At 38.5% G+C, this 19,022-nt stretch overlaps 1 long non-coding RNA gene across 1 annotated transcript in view; it reads left to right on the forward strand.

Moving 5' to 3' along the window:
* Positions 1 to 1,619: 1,619 nt before the first annotated feature.
* The window catches only part of LOC122810906, a 44,765-nt gene continuing 27,362 nt past the window's right edge, over positions 1,620 to 19,022 (forward strand). The window contains exon 1 of the long non-coding RNA XR_006366146.1: positions 1,620 to 1,735. This is a non-coding gene — a long non-coding RNA (uncharacterized LOC122810906). The remainder of the gene's footprint in view (positions 1,736 to 19,022) is intronic.

Below are 19,022 nucleotides of genomic sequence, written 5' to 3' on the forward strand. Positions count from 1 at the left end.
AACCACTGGGTGTACAATCCATAGCATGATTAGAAAGTGCATTATTGGCATCCTGAGTCTTATTGGCATACATATACTCATAAATTCTCATAATTAGACATCTTAGATGTTCTGCCTAGATAGAAAGCATTACACTGTACAAAGTGATAACTTTCAATGCCAATCAATGAGGAGAGCTGGCAGCTTTCATACACTGCAGAAGTGTGGGGGAAGAAGGGTCTGGAATTTATCAAAGATTATAGCTTTGAACACTTAACAAAACCATTCCTTCTCACCTCTTTATTATTCATTATAAATGGACCAAGAGGAGCCTTCACCAGCTTAATGTAAGCACAGATCATAGTAATACAGTTAAAGAGAAATACTGACTGTTGTTTCATAGACACTCTACAACAGTGACTTATAACACTATCATTGTAACTAAATGGTGGGGAAAAATTATTTTTTATATCTTGGCCATATATTGTATGATATGGGTTCAATTCCATTCTAGGCAGAGAACAAAAAGATTGAAAAACAAAATCACATCAGTGTGACTGGCCACAGGGTATAAGAAATTGAAATATAATTAAAAACATTCAGAAGTGAACTTAATGTATTCATTGTACATATATTATCAGTATATGTTTTAAAATGTATGTTTGTTTAGTTTTAGGGTGGAGTTTTCCTTTATACAGTCTTTTTGAATGAATAATGATAAGATTATCAAATTAAATGTTGTTGTGTCATTCGGCTTTTCCCAGTTAGAGGTCACCACAGCGGAACTCCAGTCCCCTAATGATTGGCAGTAGATTTTTACGTACCGAGTTGCCAGCTCTGACGCACAACCTTCAACGAAGGTACACCCATTCATGCATGTCTCTACACAGAAGACGCTCTAGCTGAGAATCGAACCGGACAGCATCTTACTGTGAGGCGACAATGCTATCGCAGCACCATCACCGCAGTAAGATTATCAAATTAAATGCAGTTACTAAATATTTTAAAATATAAATGCCTCTTTGCAGTTATTTGCATGGTAAATTGTTTACCTGCTACAACATTCTGGCTTCCAGAAAAACTGAAATATCTTTATCTTTGAAGCATAGCATGAGTATAGATTGTTCTTAGGGATAACTATTCCCCCACAATAATCTGTCCCATAACTATATTTTTCCCTTTTTGTTGCAGCATAGTTGTTTATCAGACCATTAGTGGTGGTAAAGCAGTGAGGGACATTATCAAATATTACCAAAAACAATTGTAAGTACTTGTGCTGATGCAAGACAGGCTAAAGGTGTATTATTCCTGTGGTTATATGAGATACAGAGAAATGTAACAATCAAAACACAGACTAAACCTCCTTTCACACAATTATCATCAGTAATCTCTTTAGATAGCACTGGAGTGCAACATTTGAAGGAAACTATCTCATTCTGATGCTGTTACTATTGGGGAGTATACACTGAGTATCAAATCTTAAACATAACGGTTTAAGGCTATGGCTTGCATGCAAGTCTGGAGTACAAGAAGAGGGTCACATATAATATGCTAAGAAGTTCAGTGCTCCATTTTGATCCGTTTTGACTGTTTAAAATTAACAGAATAACTTATTGATATTTACCATTTTGTTTCTACACAGACCCCAAAGAGTCTCCATCTGCAAAGAACAAACTTATCACTGGAGTTGGAGGATTTGTCCTTGGTACAATCTTCATCTTAGTTGGACTGTTTGTCTATCTGAGAAATAAGAAAGGTAAGAATTCACTTTGATAATAGAGGTGTAGACTCAGAATGAAAAAATGCAGGCAGCTTCAGGTCCAAATGCAAAAAAAAAAAAAATTAATGAATTTGTTTGTATAAATGTGTGTGTGTGTGTGTGTGTGTGTGTGTGTGTGTGTGTGTGTGTGTGTGTGTGTGTGTGTGTGTGTGTGTGTGTGTGTGTGTGTGTGTGTGTGTTTTCCAGGACAGCCAGCCAGTAAGGAGGCAAAGCATCACCCTACATTACCTTGGAAGTTTTTTTTCACAGTGATATCTCATTGTTAGAGGATGGGCTGAGATGGCTAGTGTTAAGCATTCAATGATCCTTCTTGAGAAGGGTTGGAATGTCTTGTACAGCACATTTCAGATGTTCTGGGTTGCAGAGCTTCTGCCATCAGGAATAGAAGCATACGTTATATGACTTCTTTGCATACCCACTAGTAACCTTGAGAGAAAGAAAGAGAAGCAAAAACACAGAAAGTAGAGGCTGCTGAGATACTGTGGAATGGACTGCTAAGATCATCACATTCTGTCCATTGTTGTACCAGAATAAAAGCCAGAAAGGTAAATTGACTGTAGATAATAAGGGTCTGCTTTCTCAATGTTTTTACAAGGAATCTATCATAAAGTGATGGTGTAGGATCTTCTGCAGAACAGCATTTCAAATTATCCTTCAATTGTCCTCATCAGCTTCTAAACATATATGTTCCTCCTTCCTTTGTCGTTTTAGCCCTTCTTACTTCACCTTGAGAATGCAATATATCCAGATCATAGCCCTTTGTATACTTCTTCCTTCCAGTGTGTATATATCAGGCTCACTGCCTTTTCTTATACCTCAGTCTCTGGATTCGGTTGGGTCTTTTAGTAAATCTTTGCTGCATGCTTTATAACACCCTTATTAGCTTTCTCTATTATGAGTGCCTAACCAGACCCCAGTAATCTAAATGCAGCTTTACCAAATGTCCTGTAGATGGGGAATGACCTCAGCATCTTTTAAATCCATTCTCCTAATCACACACACAGTACCCCATTTACCTGGTTCATTGCCCTTCCCAGATTGCATTGCATGAGTCTGCCCATAGCGATAATATTCAGAGAATATTTTCCTCCTCTGCCCATCCTAAGGTCACCCCCTCTAAACATGTATATTCTTTAGTACTTAACCCTGACTTTTTGTATTAAATCACAGCTTTCACTTCTGCATTTATGGTACAGATTGTGCCAGGACCTGCTGGAGACTGGACTGTCCCTCATTTTGCATCCCACTGTCCTCATTAGCATAGGTGAATAGATTGATCTTACTCTTCAGTTCCCATTTTGGTTCTTGACATAAATATACTCAACATGATCAGCCACAACACTGAACCCTGTGCTATCACACTCTGTGTCTAGTCAGTGAGTTCACTGACCACCTCACCACTTTGGCCTCTAGACCTACATACATCACATCCTTCAGGGATCCCTTTCCTACATTCATCTTAATCACAAAATTGACCAAAATGGACTGCCAAGAAAATTGCTGTATTAAGCCATGCCATTGCCTATCTGCATGGATTTCACAATCAAGAACTCAAATAGCATGTCCTGCAGATCTGTTTCCATGTGCTTCCCTGGAATAAAAGTGCAATAACAAATCAGTAAGTGCAAGGCTGATTTCGGGTTGGCAAGATAGCTACTATTACCATTCTTCAGCCCTGCAGCACTAATGTATGGTTCAAGGCAGAGGCTGTAGCATTAAGAAGTGTTATATCAGCCAGAAGCCGGCCTGTCTGGAACATGCATCTAAAGTCCTGTGAGTGCCTTCCTTGATTCCTTCCTGGTTGCATTAACTTCTATCCAGGGCCAGCCTTTGATGAAATGGAGCCCTATGCAATCCATGGCAATCCCATCTGCTTCCCCAGTCCTCCTGTATCCTCCCGTTCCTCTCCCCATTTTCTCCCACCATTGTCTTCCCATTCCATTCAGATTATTTGCTTTTGTGTTCTTCATACTTAATCTTCAGCTTTTTCCTCCATCTTTCCAACCTGCTTTAACAGAGCAAGATGCCACTGTAAGAGTTGTGGAGGAAGTAATTGTATTAGCCCAAGAGTCGAAGAAGCCATGGATTCTAGATGCTCTGAAATGCATTTTCAGGATTTGTCCAAGCTTGTGAGCAGTTTTCATCCATCCTTTAAACAAACACTAACTGGCCAAGAATACACTGCAGTAATTCTAAAGGAAATAACTAAATTAATCAAGGGGTCTGAGAGCTGTTAGGGCCTCAGAAGTCATGGAATTCTACATACTTTTAAACGTATTTTAGAATTTTTTTCCAGCCTTTTGATCCAGTAATTGTCTGACTCAATAAAAATTCTGACTAAGGAAAGAAATTCAGTCTTTTTCTTTTCTTTAACGGAAAAAATAAATTGTGCCCAGGGAGTAGTGTTCAATGCTGACAAAATAGTAGCTCTAAACTGAGAAAATAAATGCATGTGAAGATGCATAACTCATGCTGAGAATAGTGACACTCTATCTCTCTCCCATCCAAAAAAGATAGTCACCTTGTGCAAGCTTTTCTGGAGTTAGATTTGTATTGAAACTGAATGAACAAATGGCCACAGTCATATAATGAAAGTTATTGCTGTCATACGTATACAAAGCATAACCCTCTCTCCTACCCACAAAGTGTAGCCCCCTTCCTCTGATAAAAACTATGCCAAAAAAGGAAAGGTGCTGACCATTGGTGATGCCAATGTCATCACCACCATCATCATCAGCCCCATTTTTCCCATTTTTCTCTACATGTGGATGGGGTATCGTGTTAACATGTCGCCACCTCTCTCGATTCAGTGCCGCACTCCTGCCTTCTTCAACACTCATGCCTGACTGTTGCAGATATTCTTTCACACAATCAATCCACCTGTTTGCTGGACATCCTCACTTTCTATTACCTTCTTGTCTGTCCCAAATCTTCCTCACCAGGTTGTCTTCTGCTTTTCTGAATGTGTCCAAACCACCGTAATCTGTTCTACTTCATCTTTTCTGCAATTGGAGCTACTTTAGCTTCTGCTCTCATGTCCTCATTTCTTCATCTGTCCAACAGTGTGCATCCTACCACTTTTCTCAGGCACTTCATTTCCATCACCTCTAGTGTCTTCAAATGTTCTGCCTTTACTGCCCAGGTTTCTGTACCTACAGTAGTACTGGTCGCACCACTGTCTTGTACACCTTACTTTTCAGCTTCTTTGGCATTCTTCTGTCATAGACTACACCTGATACTCTATGCCAGTTGGCTGCAGACCCTCTGATTCTAGCTGTGACCTCTTCATTCAGACCACCCTTCTCCTCAACCACCCCTCCCAGATACTTGAAGCTGTTTACCTGTTCCACTATCTTCCCTTCTATCTCTAGTCTCAGCTTCTTCTGATTTCTCCAATTTGCTGCCATTACCACCATCTTATCTGTGCTTAGTTTCATCCCATGTGCCTTCAGATTTGCATTCCATTCTCCTATTCTTTGCTGACATTCTAGCTCAGAGTCTGCCTGTACTGCCACATCATCTGCATACATCAGCTTTGTTGATCTGTCCCCTCCAACCTGTTTGCTAATGTAGTTCACCACCGTATGAACAGCAGTGGGCTCAAAGCTAAACCCTGGTGTACACCCACTCCCACTGGGAACCCCTCTGTGAGGCCGAGCACTGTTCACACTTGAGTCACTGGGTCCTTGAACATAGCCTGCACTAATTCTACCAATGTTTCTTGGACTTCAAACCACTGCAGCACTGCCCAGATAAACTTTCTTGGGACCTTGTCATATGCTTTCTCCAAGTCTAGGAATGCCCAGTTGGACTCTCTCCTCATCTCTAGCTTCTTCTCGAGTATCTCTCTCAGTGCAAACATCGGGTCAATTGTGCTGCATCCTGATCTGAATCTGAACTGCTCATCTCCCATCTTACATTCTACTACTCTGCGTATCCATTTATCTATCACCCTCGCCAGAACTTTCATGCAGTGTGGTAGGAGTCTGATGCCTCTGTACTGCCCACAGTTGTGGGTGTCCCCTTTGTTCTTGTACATTGGCACATGTATGCTTATTCTCCAGTCATCTGGGATACAACTTTTTCTCCACATTGCTATTAGTACCCTCAGGAGCCATTTCTCCCCTATCTCACCCAGCATCTTTGTCATATCTGCTGTGACCTCATCTGAACCTGCTGCTTTCCCTGACATCCAGGAACACTGTAGGTGTAGAAAATGATTGCAAGCGTTACACTATAGGAGTAAGTTTATTTCAGTCATTAAGAGTTGTTGCCAAGCAAGGGAGAGATAGTGTTTGAGCAGCAGAGTGAAGCCCACCATCTGACCAGTAGTATTACGAAAAGCTTGAATTTGAACCAGACAGAAGTACTGTGGAATTGGGGAGAATTGAAGGAACACTGACAATTAGTCAGAAAAAGCTAGGATTAGAACCAAAATATTGTATGGTGAGAAAGTGTGGACTCTGGAAATGACTGGCAATAAAATGAATTTGGTAAACAATAAGGGAACTAAAGAGCCCTATAATGTGTTGATTATTTCAAAATAGTGTGGCATTTGTAACAAATGAATCCCACTATGTTATGGTTGGCCATAAATGAAATGAACAGAGAAAAAAAAATAACTGCTAGTAAAATAATTTTCAACTTCCAAATATATTTTCCTGTTAAATACTTTAAGTATAATATAAGAAGGAGGTATATTTTTAAATGTAAATGATAAAGATATAAACATAGTAATGCATAGTGTGCAGGTTGAAGTAACTAAGTATTAAATAACTTCAGTACTATCAGCTAATCTTTAGCTACTGAAGCCTGGACCTTGATAATCTATGATGCTGTTTACATAAATAAAACGGTTTACTATTGGCATTTCAAATCCGCTTTGTCTGACCGTTTAAAATGTTGACTCTAAATGTGAAATTCAGAATGCCGGAAAGTAAACCAAAGTGAAAATGAATACATCAACAGCCGTGGTTCAATGTATTCAACATAGAAGGAGGTAATGTCACTCACCTCTTGCTATCACATTAATGTACCGTTAAACTGTACAATCAACAGTACGTTAATTCTACTGGTTTGCAGGGGAGCTATGCCTCCCTGCACCCCCACACCCCTTGCACATTAAATATACTGGGTCTATATTAGAAACCCGAAAGCTCTAAACAGAGAACACATGTACATCAATACATAAAGAACGATGTACAATAATAGTGAAACACGTAGTGAATGAAAATCAAAACACCAAACGTATTTGTCCAGCAGTGCGATCCTGGGGATAAGTAAATATAACCTTTTCCCCACTTTAGTGCAATCTTGGAGTTGGTATATTTAAGTAGAGGGGGTGTGGGGGTGCAGGGGAGCTTGCCCCCCTGCTAAAGTGCTTTATTTTACTTTTGTTTACTTAATTTACATATACCTCCATGGCACTGTTGCTTAAAGAAACACATTCGGCGTTTTTATTTTTGCTCACAACATGTTTCACTATTATTGTACATCGCTCTTTATGTATCGATGTACATGTGTTTGCTGTTTAGAGCTTTTGGGTTTCTAATATAGACCCAATATACCAACTCTGAGATCATATTTCAGTGAAGAAATGATCAAATTCCCTGTTCCTCACTGAACCACGATCCCCCTGCACAGTGTTGAACCCAAATGCTCGAATTATACTACCCTTTCACTGTAGTGTAGTCGATCAATTTGGGTTAGAAATTCTGCTGACTTGAAAACTGCAAGTCGACCATATGCCGGTTGAGTGATGCAGTTTCAAGGTTTTCAATGTAAACCAATAAAACATTTAACCACAACAATGTCTTTTTAAGAGAATAGATTAAAAATTGTGGAGTAAATCAAAGGGACTGTTTTTCTTACTTTTTTTTTCACGTTAAAGAGGTTATACTATTCTGGCATGTCCAAAAGTCAGTTTCGGGTTTACTCTCCAGTCCAGCTGGTGAATCTGGGAATCTTGAAGCAATGTTACAACTGCCTTATGTACACAGACCACCCTCTCCTCCTCCCAACAAGCTCAAACATATGTGAGAGATGCAACTATATAGCCAAACTGGAGGCTGAGCTCTCTCAACCCAGTACTGGTGCAGTCAGTCAGGAGGAGAAGGTAACCACACACACCACAAATCCAGTCTCACATACACCTATTGCAACAGAAAACCAAACACATAAACACACAAAAACATACTCAGAGGCTCTAAATAAAATCTGCCCAGGCAGCAGAGACCTCCAAAACAGACATCCAAGCAACTGCTACCCCACAACAATACCCACGTATCACATAGTTCACAAAGTCAGTGTGCTACACAGTCACAGCTCTTAAGCCTAAACAACGCACCTAATACACTTGTAGTAGGTGACTCTATTGTCAGACACACTGACGTCCCACTCACCAGGCTGAACAAGGAGAAGGTCACTGTAAGCTGCCTGTCGGGTGCCAGGATCCGCCACATAACACAAGCACTCAGGTCACTCCAAAGCAAGTACAAATATGGCTCCATCATTGTCCATGCTGGTGTGAATGACCTGAGACGTACCTTCCTGGACTACATGAAAAGAGACATAGAGGAGCTCTCTGATCATGTAGCCCAGGCCGGTATGAACCTGACCTTGAGTAGCATCTTACTCACACCAAGAATGATGCCACAGTATAAAGACAAAATGATCAATTTTAACAATTGGCTAAAGTATTGGTGTCATTCAAAGGGGATCCAGTGTCTGTCAGCCTGGGATGACATGCTCAACAAGCCACATTGCTTCGCTAGGGATGGCTTGCACCTGTCACCCCTGGGCTTTCGAATACTGGCTAAGGCTCTTGCCACCCCTATAGTGCCTTTCCAGGTTAAAGCAAATGCATCTGAATATAAATGAAAATATGAGTTTAATAAACAGAGGATTTCAGTGTGGATATTTGGCAGGGTATCAAGGACAAAGGAAAAGGGTTGTTATTATATTGAAAGGAAGAGTCACCTCAATTATGGTAGAAGAAGAAGAGCAAAAGACAAAACTGAAAGATTTGTGGTATAAATACCACCTCGAGCCTCCCCACAAAAGAGGCTACTAACTTAGTGGGACTAACCCAGTCAACAAAAGACAGAATAAATAAAAATAAATAAAATAAAATTTGTGGCAGTGAGAGAATGCTGGCAGGGGAAGAGGTTCACTTTATCATGTATCTATATTCCCCTAAAACTGCAGTTACGGAGCTTATTAGAATTTTGGAAGAAGTAATACATTTTCATCAAGTATTTTATTTACAGGTACCGACTGGAACTTAGGGTATAACAATGAGGATTTGTCAGGGGCTCCAGAAGGGAACGTTTAACTAGAAAAGGTAAACTAAAAAATAAATTAAGGTATTTTGTATGGAATGTATTGTTTAATTAGCAGCAGCTCAAAAGGAGTTTGCATATTGCTCCCCAAGATACAGTAACTAGGCTAAGCTGAATATAAAGTACACATCATTGGGCATATATATTAGTTAGAAAGTACTGAGGCCCATCTAATAACAGTATCTGATCATGCATCTGTAAAAGCTAAGGTAAAGATACAAGGAGCTAAAAAGAAAGGTATTGACATTTTCCTACATATTTATTAAAGGGGAGTTATGGAATGGGTGGCAGGTAGATAAAATGTGAGAGCTATTAGTGCAGATAGAAATGGTTATTGAGAGGTTAGCTCATGCATGATATAAAATGAAGGGGGACTTTAAAATATAGATGAAATGAGGGGGAGGGGAGAGACATAGAAAGTGAAAGAGAGAGATGTAGGAAAAAGTATCAAACATTATTCAAAAGGACTGACAAATGTTAAAATGTTGCAGATGAAGGAGAAGCTTACAATTTAAGAGGAGACACAGTTGTATAGCATGAAACTGGGAAAAATGTATTGATTGTTTGGACAATATGCATATGTTTAGGGAAGTAGCTGTTGAACAGGTTTTTTTAAGAATAATCTGAAAGCACAGAAGTTCTTAAAGCAATGACTTTTGCAACAGAAAATGTAAAGTACTGTGTCAAAAGTCCAGAACTCTATGAAAAGCAGGCTAACTAGGAATATTGAAGAGATAAAATAGATAGTTTGGCAATATTAAGAAAATCTAAGCAATCAACCTGCCAAAAATAAACTAATGATTGCTGCATTCTGTATAAGTTCACTGACAGGATGTAACTTGGAAGGGGATGACATGATGGTAAGGAGGAAGCTGGACATCCTGTATGTCCAAGAGACAATATGGGAGGGCAGTACAGTAATGTCACTTGGCTTGGGATCTGGAATAAACTACTTAGGAAGGGGACAGACAAGAAATGACGTGAGAAATTTAGGTAAGGGAGAGTCTTCAGAAGACAGTGAGGGTTGTCAGCAGTATTAGTGATCGACACATGGCAGTAAGACTCCAGAGTAAAGATAGGATAATATTCATAATCCCAGTCTATGCCCCACAGCAGGGATGTGGCAGCTAGGATAAGACTGCATTTAGACAGGAGTTGCAGGACCTAATAGATAAAGCAGGGCAATATGAAATAGTGTTGATAATGGGGGACACAAACGCTCATATATGAAAAGGCTGAACATGATATGGCAACTGTCTGGATTCATGTGGTCAAGTAACAGGAAAAAAGGAAAAGCCATTCTGGACTTCTTTTTGACAGATAACTCAATGGTGGCCAACACATGCTTTAGTAAGAAAGACAGCTTTAGTATCAAGTGCAAGAATGACCAACATGCTACTCATATAGAATTCCACCCATTAAGGAAAGGGCATCATGGTAGAGTCAGAGATTGCAAAGTCATCCCCAGTGAAACAGTCATCCACAGCACAAACTACTGGTGGCCACAATCAGCTGCATGCAGTGGTCAGAGGTGGCAATAAGGTCAACTAAGACTAGGCTAAAGACTTGGAAGTTGACTGGAATGAAAGCACAAATGTTCAAGGCAAGGCTCATGGCACAAGTACCTCAGAAAGAAGAGAAAATAAGTGGAGTTGAAGAAGATATTAGCATCTCAAAGCATGAGCAAGGACTATAGAACAGATATGTAGCCAAGCCAGATGCAAAACTAAGGTGCATAAGGAAAGCTGGTGATGGAATACAGAAGTCCAGGAAGTTATCAAAAGAAAGAATGAGTGCAGGAAAAGTGGAAGATAGAAAAAAAACAGAGCAAGTTAAGAAGGAATACTTGTTGGCTAACACAGAGGCTGGAAGGATAGTTGCAATACCAAAGAAGAAGGCATCAGAGGCATTCTACCAGTTTCTGGAAAGCAAACTCTTATCAGATTTCATGGCAAAGACAGAAAGACAAGGAAAATAATCATCAGACAGCCTTCATAATGGATGCAAACAACAACCCACTCACCAGTCTATAGAATATCAAAGCAGATAGAATGGACACTTTTAGTAGCTTCTAAATGAAGGAACCCCACAGAAGCTGTATTGTCCCTGACACAGCCTACAATGAAAGATGAAGAAGATACCACCCTAGAGGAAGTTGGAACAAAGCTAAGGAAAATGAAGTCAGGGAAAGCAGCAGACTCAACAGAGGTCATGGCAGATATGATCAAGATGTTAGGTGAATTAAAAATGAAACGGCACCTGATGGCATATCCAGAAGACTGAAGAATAAGCATTCTAGTGCCAGTGTTCAAGAACAAAGGGAGCATTCACAATATGGGCAGTATAGAGGTATCACACTCCTGTCATAGTGCATGAAAGTTGTAGAAAGGATGACTGATAAATGATTATGCAGAGTAGTAGAAGTAAGATGGGAGATGAGAAATTCATTTTTAGATCAGTATGCAGCACAACTGAGCTAATGTTTGCAGTGTGACAGCTGAGAAGAAGAAAGAGATAGGGAAAGAGTCTAACTGGGCATTCCTAGACTTGGAAAAAGTATACAACATGATCCAAGAAAGCTGATTTGAGAAGTCTTGTGATGGTTTGAAGTGCCAGGATCACTGGTGGAATTGTTGCAAGCTATGTACTGGGACTCAATTATACAAGTATGAACAGTGTTTGGACTCACAAAATGGTTTACAGTGGAAGTGAGTGTGCATCCAGGTTTAGCTCTGATCCCACTGGTACTCATGCTGTTGATGGACTACATTAGCAAACAGATCAGAGGGAACAGATTAACAAAGCTGCTGTATGCAGGCAATATTGCATTACAAGCAGAATCCAAACAGGAACTTCAAAAAATGATAAGGGAATGGAATGCAAAAGTAAAGATACATGGAATGAAACCGAGGACAGACACGGCAGTTGCAATGACTGCAAATGGGGGATATCAGACAAAGTGAAAATTAATATAGAAGGGAAAATAGTGGAACAAGTGAACAGCTTCAAATATCTGGGCGGGGTGGTTAAGGTAAATGGAAGTCTGAATGAGGAGGTCAAAGTTACAATCAGAAAGGCTTTCAGGGGATAGTGTGTGACAGAAAAATATCAAAGAAGCTGAAAAGTAAGGTGTACAAAATAGGGATGTCACCAGCGGTAAAGGCAAAAGAGCTGAGGAAGCTAGAGGTGATGGAAATAAAGTGCCTGAAATGAGTGGTAGGAGGCACACTGTGGAATAGATGAAGGAATGAGGACTTCAGAGCAGACACCAAAGTAGCTCCAATTGCAGAGAAGGTCATAATGAACAGATTGCGATTGTTCAGGAACTCGCACAGGAAAGCAGGGGACAATCTGGTGAAGAAGATTTGAGTGAGACAAGAAGAAGACAAGAGGAAACAAGAGCACCCAGCAAAGAGATGGATGAATGGATTGTGTGAGAGAAGACCTGCAGCAGTCAGGCATGACCATCGAAGAAGATAGAAGAGTGGCTTTGGATTGAGAAAGATATCAACAGTTGACACGACACCGCCGATCCCATGAACAAAATGGGAAGAAGAGAGTTAATGATGATTATGAAAATCTATATATTGCAGAGGAGTGGGAAAATTAGGAAGAAACAACTGGAAGCATGTTTTGTAACCTTTAAAATTGCAAAGTTTGGTGAAGAGGAAGCTAAGCAATTGATAATCAGGATAGATAAAGAAGAAATAAAAACTGTGATGTATAACTAAGCAACTAAGAAATCTCCAGGGATGGATGAAACGCCTGTAGACATCTGAATGTCAGGAGGTAGAAGGTTGTTAAAAATTGGAAAGGCACTGTCTGACAATGTTTTGAAAAAGGGGGATACATCCATTGTGGAAGAAGGCATTGGTGTTTGTATGACCAAAGATGGGAAAGAACCCTGCATACCCAACATTGCGTACACTATTATAATTTATAAATTTTGACTATGCGTTTATAGCTGTATTTTCTAGGAGAATAGTGAAAATACTACCCAAAGCTGATAGATATGGAACAATGTTGTTTTTCTGGAAGGGAGGCAACATTTGATAACATTCTATCTATGAGTCAGCAATCCAGAAGGTGCCCCTATAGGTTTATTCCTAGTTTGTTTAGCTTTTCTACTATGGCTGAGTGGGAAAGCATATCAAAAGTTTTGGCCAGGTTGCATTAAAAATGACTCTTTAGTGGCAGCTAAGGATATGTGGGAATAAACTAAACAAAAGACAATACAAAAACTGAGCAAATGGAAGCTTTGTTATATGGATATGGATAGTAAGATACAAGCAGTTAAAATATTTTTAGTCCCTTTAGTCTTATACACAGGTCAGACATATTTTTATCAGCCAGAGGAGAAGTTGTGGATAGCAATTAATAAAGAGCTGAAGGATTTTATCTGGGAGGGGAAGATGGCAAGAGTCAAGTGGGATAAGCTGATTCTTTCAGTAGAACAACGTGGATTCGGACTACCCAATTTGAAGAGGTATTTCAGAGCTACACAGTTAAGACTCACATACATAGCACAAGCAGAACACTACAGTTCAAAGTGGAAAGAAATTATGATGAAACATATGGGAAGCTCAAGAAACTTGGAGAGACTGGGATTTGGGATGCAGACCTTTAAGGAGAATGACAATAATCATGCAGAATATTATATCCATAAAGTAGCAGAAAGTATTGTAAGAACTAAACCAATGTGGGAATGGAAAAAGGAGATTCTGCCGATAGGGATGACTGCAATTAGGGATATAGATAATAGGCAAGAGGGGGGCAGAATTTATTGGAGAAAACTGGCAAAGGAACCAAGGTATTGGAAGCAAATAACTAGAGAGGGGAAAAATGATAGAATGGGAAGACGCCAAGAATTTATTTGGACTGCAGGTTAGAGATTGTCTTCCCTATCATGGATTGATATCAGAGTATAAGCAAAGAACAAGAAATAGGGGAGTCCTAAATGAAAGACCAGAACTGGTAGAGTTTTTAATAGAGTCTAAATCAGATCAGAAGCTGCCATTAAAAAAGGAATAATTAGTAGACCATATAAAATATTGCACGATAATTATAAGAATCAATCATAGGAGGTTAGAAAGGATTGGGAAGAGAGATTAGATAAGCAATTCACAAAGAAACAATGGGAGGGTATATGTATGCCTCCCAAATATGCAATGTAATCTAGAAGATTTAGGATTTTTGCTTGAAAATGCTTACACAGATATTTTTATACCCCAAGTAGACTCCATAAAAATTTTCCTCGGGTAGACAGCAAACATTGGAGGTGTGAAGGGGAAGAAAGTGGTAATTGGGAACATATTTTCTGGGAGTGCAGTGAGTTGGTGGACTTTAAGGCTTCCCTGCGGTATGCACTGTCAGAGATACTGGGTGGGCAGATTGGTCTGACGAGGGAGATGATTTTTCTGAGCTATGATATAGAATAGAATTGCCTAGACATGGTAAGGTCTTGCTGTATCTAATAATGGTGGCTGCCAAAAAAACATTTACTAGAAAATGGAAATCAAAATCTAAACTGACTAAACTGGAAGTAGAGAATATAATAACATATAAAACAACTGGAATTGAGAACTTTATTACTACATAGGAAAAAATGGAAATTGTGGGAACAATACATATAAGGGAGGAATGAGACCTTAAAGGCAGCAGGATTTAAATGAGCTATGCAATGTTTGAGTGAGAAGGATTGAGTAGATTATAAGTGATGTATAATGTTTACAACTGGGAGTGTGTCAGTGTGGTTTGTGATGTAAAATGCTTGCAGCTAGGATTATGTTGGTGTGGTTTGTTTTTATTCATATGAATGTATGATTGCCTATGTAGTATGTGCTGGTTTAATAAAAATGTTTTTTTTTGTTTAAAAAAAAAGCAGAAATTGAATAATTTATGTAATATTGCTTAGGTTATATGATATATAGCAATATATGTGAAGTCTAATGTTTGTTATATTAATATAGCTTGATTAAGTTTATATGAATGTAAATTTGCCTATGTCATAAGTGATAATTTAATAAAGGTGTTTGAAAAAAAAAGCTTTGGCCAGGTTGAGGTATGTGGTATGTACTGTTTTGTCTTCATCCATTGTTTTAGTGACCTTTTCAAAAAAATGCACCAAGTTAAGTATGACCTGTCCTTGCCAAATCCTAGCTGAGGTGGGGTGAGTGTTTAGAGGTTCCCTGTGCCTTGACTGATTAGTTCCATGAAAAATCTTTCCATGACTTTGCATATGAGGCTGGTCAGACTTATGGGTCTGAAATTGTCTGGGTCTATGGAAGGTTCTCCCTTATGCAGGGGAATGACTGTAGCAGTTCCCCATTTGCTTGGTACAAAACCTGCATGGAGGCTGAGATGGAACAGCTTTAGGGTTATGGACACATCATGCTTCATAGTATTTAAGATACAACCAGCAATATTGACAGGATCCATAGATGCAGTATTTTTAGCTTTTGATAGCATTTTTATGACTTGGTCTTGTGTGATAGCTGGAGGCAAGCCAGTTTCAGGTGTCGTTTGAGGGACGGACAGAGGGGAGAGAGGGGTAAAGTTAGAGCTAAATTCAACAGCCAGTAGGCTCGCTATATTTTCAGCCTCAGAGTAGGTAGCAATGTTCACAATCAGCTTAGCACATTGCTGTGTTGTGCTTTAGAGATTACAAACATAAGTGAAAAATGTGTTGTGATTGTCATTTAATTGGGTAGCTATTTTAGCCTCAAACTGGGTTTTAATGGGTTTTATTAAGCTCCTGAGTTGTTTATTTCAGTGACAAGGTCTCTAACATTCCGGGAATTACTCTTCTTACTTTTGGCCAATTTTTTTTTTCCTTTTTATTATAAAGTTGTTGATATTATGGTTCCACCATGTGGGTTTGTTTCGGGGGCTTGCCATGCACTTGTCCTACAAGGTACAGTGACATATATACAGCTGTTTACATGATGGTATAGTGCAGTGGTGTAGATTTGTGCATATTCAGTGGAGTCATCTGGGTTTGGTGGGGATTTGAAGCTTGCACATATATCACTTAGGAGTTGGTAGTTTGTCTTAAAGAAATTTCTAAAGATACCTTGGATGGAAGGGATCTCTAGTTTTAATTTTATTTCAAAGGAGATGTGTTATGGTCAGACCAAACAAGTAATTAAGATACGCAAGGAATGGTATAAGATGCTCCCATGTTAGTCTGGACAAGATCCAAGATGTTATTCCCCCTAATGGGTACTTCCTAATTGTTTTAGGGCCTTTGTACTGACAAAGTCCAGGAATCTCTGTGCTTGTTTAATAGTTGTGGTGTAGGTAACTATAGTTAGATAGTTTAGATATTAGTTTTGAGCTTAATACTGAATGTTTCTAGTTCCTGTAGATGGGCTTTCTTGCGTCATCGATGGAGTTCTATGGCCAGCTAATATATGGCATGAGACCATTCTGATGGTTATTTGGACATGATGAAGCTCTAGTGGTTCATGGTGTTTAACCAGCATTGATTTGAGTTTTTTCTTCTGAATGAAGATGGAGACACTTTCATCTTTTCCCCACAGTAGCTGGTCTAAATATATGGAAGGCATTCTAGCCCTGCACAGACCTTGAACCCAAAACTCCTGGCCTATGGTCATATAAGTTTACTGTTGTCTGTAAATTGAGTGTTGACATTCATTCCTCAACTTTTCCATAACTGTTCCAACATGAGAGAAACTATGTTAACAACTGGTGCAAGGGCAGCATTCTCAAACTAAATGAAAAAAAAGATGCAGTGTAATTCATATTACAAACAAAACATTTCCACATCATATCAAACCCTTCCAATCAGAAACAGTCATAAGAGATGTAGACAGGTCTCCATATTAGTTCAGAATTTTTTTTATACGGCTCATATAATTTCCTAAGGCATCTTCTCTATACCCAAAGTAGTCTTAAATTTCTTAATGTTATCAGCCCTATTATTGAATGCAATGTACCCTTTGGTATACATTGTCTAGGCATTACGCTAAACACGAGAAAACTCAAAGATTCCTAAATAAAAATCCAAAAAGCCTCAAGGCTGTCAATTGTCAAGGTAGATTGGCAGCTCTCTCCCTGTATTTGGATGCTTATAGCTCCTTTGTGATGCCCCATGTCCAGCCTTTGAAACCATGAAAGACATGACCTGCTATTCTTTCATGGAACTAATGGTTCCACTAATACCCAGTTAAAAAAACTAAACCTTAATCAACAATTAAATAACACATGTTGGTATGGTAAATTTGTATTCCATTATATCCCCACCTCTGGAAGAGCTTCTATTACATGTCAAGCAGAGTAGTATTTTGCAGGGTTGACCTAGGTAGTTGGATGGGTGCACTTAGATTTTCCCTGGTCTATCTTATATTGCCCTCCTTCAGGCTTAAGGCAACATTTAAATATGTCTTATTGTATAGGCTTGTAATGATCTGTACTTGATTGCTGTGTTCTTTTAAACTGTTGCTAATTTGTGAAAGGTACAATACATGTAACAACACAGAAAAATAAATATTTTTCATTTCTTGATCTGTTTTTAATTTCATTTTAGCAATGCTGTCTGCTTTATCTAAGATCTTTCAGCCTATGTTAGAATTTATAGCAAACAATCAGGTTGTGTTTTGCTATTAAGGTGGTATAATTGTTGCTATTAAACTTTAGTTTCTTTCTTTCTTATGTTATGTGTGACAGATAGGCTAGTTCAAGATTTCTGTCTGCCTTAAGGAGGTTCCAGATCAGTCATAGAGCCATGTGTCTAAAAACTATCCTACCCTCTCAACCTGTTCTTAAACCCAACATATCTAATGTTGTCCGCCTCTTATAATAATTTGACAACATAGGTTAATCACTCTTTGTTTATTGACTGTTGTGAATAAGCACATAAGTATCATTTTTCAAAGACTCTTCTCTTAAACTATTTAAAAATATTTGCCCATCCACTATATTTTTTAGAACTGGATAGAAGCTGTGTTGCTGTTTAAAACTCGATGTCTCTTGAGTTGACTGCCATTACTATAAATTTTCTTTAGTAGTTTGTATGTCAGTATGTCTAATTGTAAAACGTAAATAAGTTTTAAAATGTTGAGTATTTTCCTGTTTATACAACCAAGAAAAAGTGCGAAAGCTCTCCACCAATACCAAATAAACCAACAAAGAGAGCAAAGTGCTAGGAGAGAGGATAAGATAGCCAAAAACTTTATTGTAAATTTGCCACGAACGACAATAGCATGAACGCCTTTACCACACTCGCGTTTTCGTCCTATTAACTGGACTTCATCAGATATATAAATTTGCAATCATCAAACACCTTTATACAAATCATTAAAACCTTTGACCAATAGAATCAAACTTTTCATTTTGAATAAACAAATCATACTTCATTGGGCTCATTAATAATAATAATCAATATTACCTTACTTCCTCTTAAAACTTTATCATATTTAGTAAAACAAATTTTTAAATGTTTAAATTAGTATTCATGTCATGATGTCAATCAAAAGTCTCTTAAAAACGCCATATTAAAAAATGAATAATTAAATAAAAACCACATAAGTTAAATAGCTTATAAAACTTAAAGCATTCTTCTGTTTAAAGAAAGTGTAATCCCCGATCCAGCAGTGCCACCTTCTGTTATTTTTAGATATTACATCATCTTTATTACAATTCTTATAGCTTAGCTGCTCTTAATTTTAGGAGTAGAAGAATGGATACATACTCATTTAAAGCAGGGGTTTTGTTTGCTTCCAAGGTTATTTGCCACCATAGTTCCTTATAACCTACTGTATCCTCCCAAGGGCCTCCTCTGATATCACTTTTAATTTGTTCTAAAACAAAAAAATTAAATTTATAACCCTCACATATCTTAGAATGTTTATATAGGACATTTGTCTTTTTCCCTTTTGTTATATCATAAATGTGCTCATATA

The sequence above is a fragment of the Protopterus annectens genome, chromosome 9.part0 (assembly GCF_019279795.1).
Source record: "Protopterus annectens isolate FY-2018-M chromosome 9.part0, PAN1.0, whole genome shotgun sequence".
NCBI lineage: Eukaryota > Metazoa > Chordata > Ceratodontiformes > Protopteridae > Protopterus > Protopterus annectens.